We start from the raw sequence: 12,402 nt of genomic DNA, 5'->3' as shown, positions 1-12,402 counted from the left end.
ACTAAGACACTAATGATCACAAGACACAAACATGAGCAAACATAAAGCATAAATTTTCGAAAAACAAGAAAATAAAGAACAAGGAGATTAAAGAACGGGTCCACTCAGTGATGGCGGCTTGTTCTTCCTCTGAAGGTCTTATGGAGTGCTTGAGCTCCTCAATGTCTCTTCCTCTTTGGTTGCTCCTCTCTCATGATTCTTTGATTTCTCTAATTTCATGGAGGAGGATGGAATGTTCTTGGTGCTCCACCCTTAGTTGTCCCATGTTGGAACTCAATTCTCCTAGGGAGGTGTTCAGTTGCTCCAATAGTTTGTGGAGGAAGTGATCCTTGAGGCATCTCAGGGATCTCATGATGAGACGGGTCTCTTGTTTGCTCCATCCTTTTCTTAGTGATGGGCTTATCCTCATCAATGGGGATGTCTCCCTCTATGTCAACTCCAACTGAATAACAGAGGTGACAAATGAGATGAGGAAAGGCTAACCTTGCCAAGGTAGAGGACTTGTCCACCCCTTATAAAGTTCTTGAGCTATAACCTCATGAACTTCTATTTCTTCTCCAATCATGATACTTTGGATCATGATGGCTCGATCTAGAGTAACTTCGGACCGGTTGCTAGTGGGAATGATTGAGCGTTGGATAAACTCCAACCATCCTCTAGCCACGGGTTTGAGGTCATGCCTTCTCAATTGAACCGGCTTTCCTCTTGAATCTCTCTTCCATTGGGCGCCCTCTTCACAAATGTCTATGAGGACTTGGTCTAACCTTTGATCAAAGTTGACCCTTCTAGTGTAAGGATGTTCATCTCCTTGCATCATGGGCAAGTTGAATGCCAACCTCACATTTTTCGGACTAAAATCTAAGTATTTCCCCCGAACCATTGTAAGCCAATTCTTTGGATCCGGGTTCACACTTTGATCATGGTTCTTGGTGATCCATGCATTGGCATAGAACTCTTGAACCATTAAGATTCTGACTTGTTGAACGGGGTTGGTAAGAACTTCCCAACCTCTTCTTCGGATCTCATGTCGGATCTCCGGATATTCACCCTTTTTGAGTGAAAAGGGGACCTCGGGGATCACCTTCTTCAAGGCCACAACTTCATAGAATTGGTCTTGATGCACCCTTGAGATGAATCTCTCCATCTCCCATGACTCGGAGGTGGAAGCTTTTGCCTTCCCTTTCCTCTTTCTAGAGGTTTCTCCGGCCTTGGATGCCATAAATGGTTATGGAAAAACAAAAAAGCAACGCTTTTACCACACCAAACTTAAAAGGTTTGCTCGTCCCGAGAAAAGAAGAAAGAAAGAGTAGAAGAGAAATGAGGAAGAAGGGAATGGCTTTTGTGTCGGCCAAAGAGGGTGAGAAGTGGTGTTTAGGTTGTGTGAAAATGAAGGGGTGAAGAAGGGTTTATATAGGAGAGGGGGGCTCATGGTTCGGTCATGTATGGGTGGATTTGGGAGGGAAAGTGGTTTGAATTTGAAGGGTGAGGTAGCTGGGGTTTTGTGAAGGATGGATGTGAGTGGTGAAGAGAAGATGGGATTTGATAGGTGAAGGGTTTTTGGGGAAGAGGTATTGAGGTGATTGGTGAATAGGGAAGAAGAGAGAGAGTGGTGGGGTTGGTGGGGATCCTGTGGGGTCCACAGATCCTGAGGTGTCAAGGAAAAGTCATCCCTGCACCAAATGGCATTCAAAATCACGTTTTGAGCCAATTCTGGCGTTAAACGCCGGGCTGGTGCCCATTTCTGGTGTTTAACGCCAGGTTCTTGCCCTTTCCTGGCGTTTAACGCCAGTCTGGTGCCCCTTTCTGGCGTTAAACGCCCATTTGCTAACCTTACTGGCGTTTAAACGCCAGTAGGTTCTTCCTCCAGGGTGTGCTATTTTTCTTCCTGATTTTCATTATGTTTTTGCTTTTTCAATTGATTTTGTGACTTCTCATGATCATCAACCTACAAAATAAAATAGAATAACAAAGAAAAATATATAAAATATAACATTGGGTTGCCTCCCAACAAGCGCTTCTTTAATGTCATTAGCTTGACAGATGGCTCTCATGGAGCCTCACATTTTCTCAGAGCAATGTTGGAACCTCCCAACACCAAACTTAGAGTTTGAATGTGGGGGTTCAACACCAAACTTATAGTTTGGTTGTGGCCTCCCAACACCAAACTTAGAGTTTGACTGTGGGAGCTCTGTTTGACTCTGATTTTAGAGAAGCTCTTCATGCTTCCTCTCCATGGTGACAGAGGGATATCTTGAGCCTTAAACACAAAGGATTCTTCATTCACTTGAATGATCAGTTCACCTCTATCAACATCAATCACAGCCTTTGCTGTGGCTAGGAAGGGTCTGCCAAGGATGATGGATTCATCCATGCACTTCCCAGTCTCTAGGACTATGAAATCAGCAGGGATGTGATGGTCTTCAATCTCACCAAAACATCCTCTACAAGTCCATGAGCTTGTTTTCTTGAGTTGTCTGCCATCTCTAATGAGATTCTTGCAGCTTGCACTTCAAAGATCCCTAGCTTCTCCATTACAGAGAGAGGCATGAGGTTTACACTTGACCCTAAGTCACACAGAGCCTTGTTGAAGGTCATGGTGCCTATGGTACAAGGTATGGAGAACTTCCAGGGTCCTGCCTTTTGAGGTAATTTTTGCCTAGACAAGTCATCCAATTCTTTGGTGAGCAAATGGGGTTCATCCTCCCAAGTCTCATTTCCAAATAACTTGTCATTTAGCTTCATGATTGCTCCAAGGTATTTAGCAACTCGCTCTTCAGTGACATACTCATCCTCTTCAGAGGAAGAATACTCATCAGAGCTCATGAAAGGCAGAAGTAAGTCCAATGGAATCTCTATGGTCTCATTTTGAGCCTCAGATTTCCATGGTTCCTCATTGGGGAACTCAGTGGAGGCTAGTGCACACCCATTGAGGTCTTCCTCAGTGGCGTTCACTTCCTCTCCTTCCTCTCCAAATTCGGCCATGTTGATGGCCTTGCACTCTCCTTTTGGATTTTCTTCTGTATTGCTTGGGAGAGTACTAGGAGGGAGTTCAGTAATTTTCTTGCTCAGCTGTCCCACTTGTGCCTCCAAATTCCTAATAGACGACCTTGTTTCAGTCATAAAACTTTGAGTGGTTTTGATTAGATCAGAGACCATAGTTGCTAAGTCAGAGGGGTTCTGCTTAGAATTCTCTGTCTGTTGCTGAGAAGATGATGGAAAAGGCTTGCCATTGCTAAACCTGTTTCTTCTACCATTATTGTTGTTGAAACCTTGTTGAGGTCTCTGTTGATCCTTCCAGGAGAAATTTGGATGATTTCTCCATGAAGAATTATAGGTGTTTCCATAGGGTTCTCCCAGGTAATTCACCTCTTCCATTGAAGGGTTCTCAAGATCATAAGCTTCTTCTTCAGATGAAGCATCCTTAGTACTGCTTGGTGCATTTTGCATTCCAGACAGACTTTGAGAAATCAAATTGACTTGTTGAGTCAATATCTTGTTCTGAGCCAGAATGGCATTCAGAGTATCAATCTCAAGAACTCCTTTCTTCTGATTTGTCCCATTGTTCACAGGATTCCTTTCAGAAGTGTACATGAATTGGTTATTTGCAACCATTTCAATCAGTTCTTGAGCTTATGTAGGCGTCTTCTTCAGATGAAGAGATCCTCCAGCAGAGCTATCCAAAGACATCTTGGATAGTTCAGAGAGACCATCATAGAAAATACCTATGATGCTCCATTCAGAAAGCATGTCAGAAGGACATTTTCTGATCAATTGTTTATATCTTTCCCAAGCTTCATAGAGGGATTCTCCATCCTTCTGTCTGAAGGTTTGGACTTCCACTCTAAGCTTACTCAATTTTTGAGGTGGAAAGAACTTTGCCAAGAAGGCATTGACTAGCTTTTCCCATGAGTCCAGGCTTTCTTTAGGTTGTGAGTCCAACCATGTCCTAGCTCTGTCTCTTACAGCAAAAGGGAATAGCATAAGTCTGTAGACCTCAGGGTCAACCCCATTAGTCTTGACAGTGTCACAGATTTGTAAGAATTTAGCTAAAAACTGATGAGGATCTTCCAATGGAAGTCCATGGAACTTGCAATTCTGTTGCATTAGAGAAACTAATTGAGGCTTAAGCTCAAAGTTGTTTGCTCCAATGGCAGGGATAGAGATGCTTCTCCCATAGAAGTCGGGAGTAGGTGCAGTAAAGTCACCCAGCACCTTCCTTGCATTGTTTGCATTGTTGTTTTCGGCTGCCATGTCTTCTTCTTTGAAGATTTCTGTTAGGTCCTCTACAGAGAGTTGTGCCTTAGCTTCTCTTAGCTTTCGCTTCAAGGTCCTTTCAGGTTCAGGATCAGCTTCAACAAGAATGCCTTTGTCTTTGTTCCTGCTCATATGAAAGAGAAGAGAACAAGAAAATATGGAATCCTCTATGTCACAGTATAGAGATTCCTTGAGGTGTCAGAGGAACAGAATAATAGAAGAAAGAGGTAGAAGAATTCGAACTTAGTCAGATAGAGTTCGAATTGTGCATTGAGGAGGAGTGGTACTCCATAAATAGAAGGATGTGAGAAGAGAGGAAGAAATTTTCGAAAATTAATTAAAAAGATTTTAAAAACATTTTGAAAAACTTTAATTTGATTTTCGAAAATCAAGAGTGAGAAAAAGATCAAGTAGTTTTTTTTGAAAGAGATTTGAAATTAGAAATTAAAAAGATATGATTGAGAATTGTTTTGAAAAAGATTTGATTAAAAAAAAGATTTGATTGAAAAGTTATGGTTTTAAAAAGATATGATTAAAAAACAATTTTTAAAAAGATTTGATTTTAAAAATTAATGACTTGCCTAACAAGAAAAGATATGATTCAAACATTAAACCTTTCTCAACAGAAAAGGCAACCTACTTGAAATGTTCAATCAAATCATTAATTGTTAGCTAGTATCTTTGAGAAAGGAAAAAAATTGATTTTGAAAACATTTGATTGAAAAGATATGATTTGAAAAGTATTTGATTTTGAAAAACTTTGAAAACTTGAAAAAAAATTGATTTTGAAAACAAAATCCTCCCCCTTGTGCCATCCTGGCGTTAAACGCCCAGAATGGTGCACATTCTGGCGTTTAACGCCCAATGCACTACCTTTTTGGGCGTTAAACGCCCAACCAGGCACCCAGGCTGGCGTTTAAACGCCAGTCTGTCCTTCTTCACTGGGCGTTTTGAACGCCCAGCTTTTTCTGTGTAATTCCTCTGCTGCATGTTCTGAATCTTCAGTTCCCTGTACTATTAACTTGAAAATAGAACCAAGATCAAATAAACAATGCATGCAAGACACCAAACATAAAATTAGACACTAGACTCAAACAAGAAACATAAAATCTTTTTTTTTTGGTTTTTATGGTTTTGTAATTCTTTTTTTTTGTGTTTTTTTCGAAAATTATATGGAAATAGAAAATAAAAGTTTCAGAATTCTTAATTTGAATTCCAGGAATCATTGCAATGCTAGTCTAAGACTCCGGTCCAGGAATTAGACATGGCTTCACAGCCAGCCAAGCTTTCAAAGAAAGCTTCAGTCCAAAACACTAGACATGGCCAATGGCCAGCCAAGCCTTAGCAGATCATTGCTCCAATAGCAAGATTGATAGAAATCAACAAGCTCTTGTGATGATAAGTTGAAACCTCGGTCCAATAAGATTAGACATGGCTTCTCAGCCAGCCAGATTTCAACAGATCATCATGAAACTCTAGAATTCATTTTTAAAGAAATTCTGAAAAATACCTAATCTAAGCAACAAGATGAACCGTCAGTTGTCCATACACGAAACAATCCCCGGCAACGGCGCCAAAAACTTGGTGCACGAAATTGTGATCAATACTTTTCACAACTCAAATAATCCCCGGTAATGAATCCAAAAACTTGGTGTTCAATACCATGGCATAAACACAACTTCGCACAACTAACCAGCAAGTGCACTGGGTCGTCCAAGTAATAAACCTTACGCGAGTAAGGGTCGATCCCACGGAGATTGTTGGTATGAAGCAAGCTATGGTCACCTTGTAAATCTTAGTCAGGCAGACTCAAATGGGTATAGTGATATACGAATAAAACATAAAGATAAAGATAGAGATACTTATGCAATTCATTGGTGAGAGCTTCAGATAAGCGAATGGAGATGCTTGGTCCCTTCCGTCTCTCTGCTTTCCTACTGTCTTCATCCAATCCTTCTTACTCCTTTCCATGGCAAGCTTATGCAAGGGTTTCACCGTTGTTAGTGGCTACCTCCCATCCTCTCAGTGGAAATGTTCAACGCACCCTGTCACGGCACGGCTATCCATCAGTCGGTTCTCGATCAGGCCGGAATAGAATCTAGTGATTCTTTTGCATCTGTCACTAACGCCCCGCCTTCAGGAGTTTGAAGCACGTCACAGTCATTCAATCATTGAATCCTACTCAGAATACCACAGACAAGGTTAGACCTTCCGGATTCTCTTGAATGCCGCCATCAGTTCTTGCCTATACCACGAAGACTCTGATCTCACGGAATGGTTGGCTCGTTTGTCAGGCGAGAACTCGGTTGTCAGGCGATCAACCATGCATCGTGTATCAGAAATCCAAGAGATATTCACCCAATCTAAGGTAGAACGGAGGTGGTTGTCAGTCACACGTTCATAGGTGAGAATGATGATGAGTGTCACGGATCATCACATTCATCAAGTTGAAGAACAAGTGATATCTTGGACAAAGAACAAGCGGAATTGAATAGAAGAACAATAGTAATTGCATTAATACTCGAGGTACAGCAGAGCTCCACACCTTAATCTATGGTGTGTAGAAACTCCACCGTTGAAAATACATAAGAACAAGGTCTAGGCATGGCCGTGAGGCCAGCCTCCCAAAGTGATCAAAAGATCTAAAGAACAAAAGATTCCAAAGATTAGAAGATGAAAATACAATAGTAAAAGGTCCTATATATAGAGAACTAGTAGCCTAGGGTGTACAGAGATGAGTAAATGACATAAAAATCCACTTCCGGGCCCACTTGGTGTGTGCTTGGGCTGAGCAATGAAGCATTTTTCGTGTAGAGACTCTTCTTGGAGTTAAACGCCAGCTTTTGTGCCAGTTTGGGCATTTAACTCCCATTTTGGTGCCAGTTCCGGCGTTTAACGCTGGGAAATCTGAGGGTGACTTTGAACGCCGGTTTGGGCCATCAAATCTTGGGCAAAGTATGGACTATTATATATTTCTGGAAAGCCCAGGATGTCTACTTTCCAACGCCGTTGAGAGCGCGCCAATTGGGCTTCTTTAGCTCCAGAAAATCCACTTCGAGTGCAGGGAGGTCAGAATCCAACAGCATCTGCAGTCCTTTTCAGTCTCTAAATCAGATTTTTGCTCAGGTCCCTCAATTTCATCCAGAAAATACCTGAAATCACAGAAAAACACACAAACTCATAGTAAAGTCCAGAAAAGTGAATTTTAACTAAAAACTAATAAAAATATACTAAAAACTAAACCAAATATACTAAAAACATACTAAAAACAATGCCAAAAAGCGTACAAATTATCCGCTCATCAGCGGCCATTCCTGAGAATTCGATAAGTCTAAACCTTGTCTATGGTATTTCGAGTAGGATTCAGGGATTGAATGACTGTGACGAGGCTCAAACTCGTGATTGTTGGGTGTAGTGACAGACGCAAAAGAATCAATGGATTCTATTCTGACATGATCGAGAACCGACAGATGATTAGCCATGCTGTGACAGAGTATTTGGACCATTTTCACTGAGAGGATGGGAAGTAGCCATTGACAACGGCGATGCCCTAAATACAGCTTGCCATAGAAAGGAGTAAGAATGATTGGAGGAAGGCAGTAGGAAAGCAGAGATTCAGAAGGGACAAAGGATCTCCATACACTTATCTAAAATTTTCACCAAGGATTTACATAAGTATCTCTTTCATCTATTTTATGCTTTGTTTATTATTATTTTCGAAAACCATTATAACCATTTGAATCCGCCTAACTGAGATTTACAAGATGACCATAGCTTGCTTCATACCAACAATCTCCGTGGGATCGACCCTTATTCACGTAAGGTATTACTTGGACGACCCAGTGCACTTGCTGGTTAGTTGTGCGAAGTTGTGACAAAGTGTGATTCACGTTTGAGAGCTCCAAGTCTATTGGCGCCATTGTTGATGATCACAATTTACGAGCACCAAGTTTTTGGCGCCGTTGCTGGGGATTGTTCGAGTTTGGACAACTGACGGTTCATCTTTTTGCTCAGATTAGGTAATTTTCTTCTTATGTTGTTTTCCAAAAAGTTTTCAAATTTTTTTTCAAAATTTTTTTCTTTGTTTTCGTTTTTCAAAAAATAATTTTCAAAAAATCCAAAAAAAAATAAATAATAAAATCATAAAAACCAAAAATATTTTATGTTTCTTGTTTGAGTCTAGAGTTAATTTTTAAGTTTGGTGTCAATTGCATATTTTAAAAACTTTTGCATTTTTTGAAAATTCATGCATGTGTTCTTCATGATCTTCAAGTTGTTCTTGACAAGTCTTCTTGTTTGATCTTCATATTTTCTTGTTTTGTGTTTTTTGTTGTTTTTCATATGCATTTTTGCATTCATAGTGTATAAGCATTGAAAAGTTCTAAGTTTGGTGTCTTGCATGTTTTTCTTTTCTTGAAAATTTTTCAAAAATAATTCTTGATGTTCATCTTGATCTTCAAAGTGTTCTTGGTGTTCATCTTGACATTCATAGTGTTCTTGCATGCATCATTGGTTTTGATCCATAATTTTTATGTTTTGGGTCATATTTGTGTTTTTCTCTCTCATCATTAAAAATTCAAAAATAAAAAAATATCTTTTCCTTATTTCTCTCATAAATTTCGAAATCTTTGGGTTGACTTAGTCAACATTTTTTAAAATAAGTTGTTTCTTATTAGTCAAGTCAAGATTTCAATTTTAAAAATCCTATCTTTTCAAAACTTTTTTCAAAAATCAAATCTTTTTCATTTTTTCATTATTATTTTCAAAAATTTTTAAAATTGATTTTCAAAATCTTTTTCTTATCTTTATTTCATGATTTTCAAAAACTTCACTAACAATTAATGTGATTGATTCAAAAATTTGAAGTTTGTTACTTTCTTGTTAAGAAAGGTTCAATCTTTAAATTCTAGAATCATATCTTTTAGTTTCTTTTTAGTCAAGTAATCAATTTTAATTTTAAAAATCAAATCTTTTCCAAAATATCTTTTTCAATCATATGTTTTTCAAAAATTTGATTTCAAAATATCTTTTCTAACTTCTTATCTTTTCAAAATTGATTTTCAAATCTTTTTCAACTAACTAATTGACTTTTTGTTTGTTTCTTATCATTTTCAAAACTACCTAACTACTTTTCTCTCTCTAATTTTCGAATATTACATCCCTCTTTTTCAAAATTCTTTTAATTAACTAATTATTTCAAATTTTAATTTTAATTTTATTTCTTCTCTTAATTTTCAAAAATCACTTTTTCAAAAACAATTTTCGAAATTCTCTCTCTCTCTCATCTCTTTCTATTTATTTATTTAATTACTAACACTTCTCTTCATCTAAAAATTCGAACCCTCTCTTCTCCTCTATGTTCGAATTTTTCTCATCCTTCTTTTATTCTTTTCTTCTTCTACTCACATAAAGGAATCTCTATACGGTGACATAGAGGATTCTTCTTCTTTTCTGTTTTCTTCTTTTTCATATGAGCAGGAGCAAGGACAAGGACATTCTTGTTGAAGCAGATCCTGAACCTGAAAGGACTCTGAAGAAGAAGCTAAGAGAAGCTAAAGCACAACAATCCAGAGAAAACCTTACAGAGAATCTCGAAAAAGAGACAGACATGGCCGAACCCAATAACAATGGTGGAGGCGCAAGGAGGATGCTTGGTGACTATACTACACTACTTCCAAATTTGATGGAATAAGCATCTGAATCCCTGCCATTGGAGCAAACAATTTTGAGCTGAAACCTCAACTAGTTGCTCTAATGCAACAGAACTGCAAGTTTCATGGACTTTCATCAGAAGATCCCTATCAGTTTTTAACTAAGTTTTTGCAGATCTGTGAGACTGTTAAGACTAATGGAGTAGATCCTGAAGTCTACAGGCTCATGCTTTTCCCTTTTGCTGTAAGAGACTGAGCTAGAACATGGTTGGACTCACAATCTAAAGATAGCCTGGACTCTTCGGATAAGCTGGTCATGGCCTTCATGGCTCAGTTCTTTCCTCCTCAAAAGCTGAGCAAGCTTAGAGTGGATGTTCAGACCTTTAAACAAAAAGATAGTGAATCCCTCTATGAAGCTTGGGAAAGATACAAGCAGATGACCAAAAGGTGTCCTTTTGACATGCTTTCAGAGTGGAACATTTTGGATATATTCTATTATGGTCTATCTGAGTTCTCTAAGATATCACTGGACCATTTTGCAGGTGGATCCATTCACCTAAAGAAAATGCCTACAGAAGCTCAAGAACTCATTGACATGGTTGCAAATAACCAATTCATGTACACTTCTGAGAGGAATCCTGTAAGTAATAGGACGCCTCAAAGGAAGGGAGTTCTTGAAATTGATGCTCTGAATGCCATATTGGCTCAGAACAAAATGTTGACTCAGCAAGTCAACATGATCTCTTAGAGTCTGAATGGATGGCAAAATGTATCCAACAATACTAAAGAGGCATCTTCTGAAGAAGAAGCATATGATCCTGAGAACCCTGCAATGGCAGAGGTGAAGTACATGGGTGAACCCTATGGGAACACCTATAATTCCTCATGGAGAAATCATCCAAATTTCTCATGGAAGGATCAACAAAAACCTCAACAAGGCTTTAACAATGGTGGAAGAAACAGACTCAACAATAGCAAGCCTTTTCCATCATCTTCTTAGTAACAGACAGAGAATTCTGAGTAGAGTCCCTCTAACTTAGCAAACATAGTCTCTGATCTGTCTAAGGTCACTTTAAGTTTCATGACTGAAAAAAGGTCCTCCATTAGAAATCTGGAGGCACAAGTGGGCCAGCTGAGTAAGAAAATCACTGAAACTCCTCCTAGTACTCTCCCAAGCAATACAGAAGAGAATCCAAAAAGAGAGTGCAAGGCCATTGATATTGTCTATATGGCCGAATCCAAGGAGGAAGGGGAGGACGTGAATCCCAATGAGGAAGACCTCATGGGACGTCCCCCAGACAGAAAGGAGTTCCCTATTGAGGACCTAAAGGAATTTGAGGATCATATAGAAACCATAGAGATTCCATTGAACCTCCTTCTGCCATTCATGAGCTCTTAGAACTATTCTTCCTCTGAAGAGGATGAAAATGTAACTGAAGAGCAAGTTGCTCAATATCTATGAGCCATCATGAAGCTGAATGCCAAGTTGTTTGGTAATGAGACTTGGGAAGATGCACCTCCCTTGCTCATTAGTGAACTAGATACATGGGTTCAGCAAACTTTACCTCAAAAGAAACAAGATCTTGGTAAAATCTTAATACCCTGTACCATAGGCACCATGACCTTTGAGAAGGCTCTGTGTGACCTGAGGTCAGGTATAAATCTTATGCCACTCTCTGTAATGGAGAAGCTTGGAATCTTTGAGGTACAGGCCGCCACATTCTCATTAGAGATGGCAGACAAGTCAATAAGACAAGCTTATGGATTGGTAGAGGACGTGTTAGTGAAGGTTAAAGACCTTTACATCCTTGCTGATTTCATAATCTTAGACACTGGGAATGATGAGAATGAATCCATTATTCTTGGAAGACCCTTCCTAGCCACAGCAGGAGCTGTGATTGATGTTGACAAAGAAGAATTAGTCTTTCAATTGAATGGGGACTACCTTGTGTTTAAAGCTCAAGGATCTTCCTCTGCAACCATGGAGAGGAAGCATGAAAAGCTTATCTCAATACAGAGTCAAACAAAGCCCCCACAATCAAACTCTAAGTTTGGTGTTGGGAGGCCACAACCAAACTCTAAGTTTGGTGTCGAACCCCCACATTCAAACTCTACGTTTGGTGTTAGGAGGTCCCAACAATGCTCTGATGATCAGTGAGCTCCATGAGAGCTCACTGTCAAGCTATTGACATTAAAGAAGCGCTTATTGGGAGGCAACCCAATTTTTATTTATCTATATTTCTATTGTTATTTTATGTTTTATTAGGTTTATGATCATGTGGAGTCACAAAACAATTGCTAAAATTAAAACAGAATAAAAAATAGCAGAAGAAACAGCACACCCTGGAGGAAGAGCTTACTGGTGTTTAAACTCCAGTAAGGAGCATCTGGTTGGCGTTCAACGCCAGAACAGAGCATGAATCTGGCGTTGAACGCCAGAAACAAGCAGCATCCTCGTGTTTAAATGCCAGGATTGCACCCTGAGAAAAGCTGGCGT

General features: G+C 39.3%; 2 non-coding genes across 2 annotated transcripts; one reads left to right on the top strand and one right to left on the bottom strand.

The window, feature by feature from the left end:
• Window positions 1-3,741: 3,741 nt before the first annotated feature.
• On the top strand, window positions 3,742-3,849 carry LOC130983369 (small nucleolar RNA R71). The gene has a single exon (XR_009087365.1). It is a non-coding gene; the product is annotated as a small nucleolar RNA R71 (small nucleolar RNA).
• A 6,414-nt stretch (window positions 3,850-10,263) lies between these two features.
• On the bottom strand, window positions 10,264-10,371 carry LOC130983595 (small nucleolar RNA R71). Its single transcript, XR_009087578.1, has one exon. It is a non-coding gene; the product is annotated as a small nucleolar RNA R71 (small nucleolar RNA).
• Window positions 10,372-12,402: the final 2,031 nt, after the last annotated feature.

Source organism: Arachis stenosperma, chromosome 5 (assembly GCF_014773155.1).
Source record: "Arachis stenosperma cultivar V10309 chromosome 5, arast.V10309.gnm1.PFL2, whole genome shotgun sequence".
In the NCBI taxonomy this organism is placed as follows: Eukaryota; Viridiplantae; Streptophyta; class Magnoliopsida; order Fabales; family Fabaceae; genus Arachis; species Arachis stenosperma.
The sequence above is the reverse complement of the archived record's forward strand: the minus strand, read 5'-3'. Positions and strand labels throughout refer to the sequence as shown.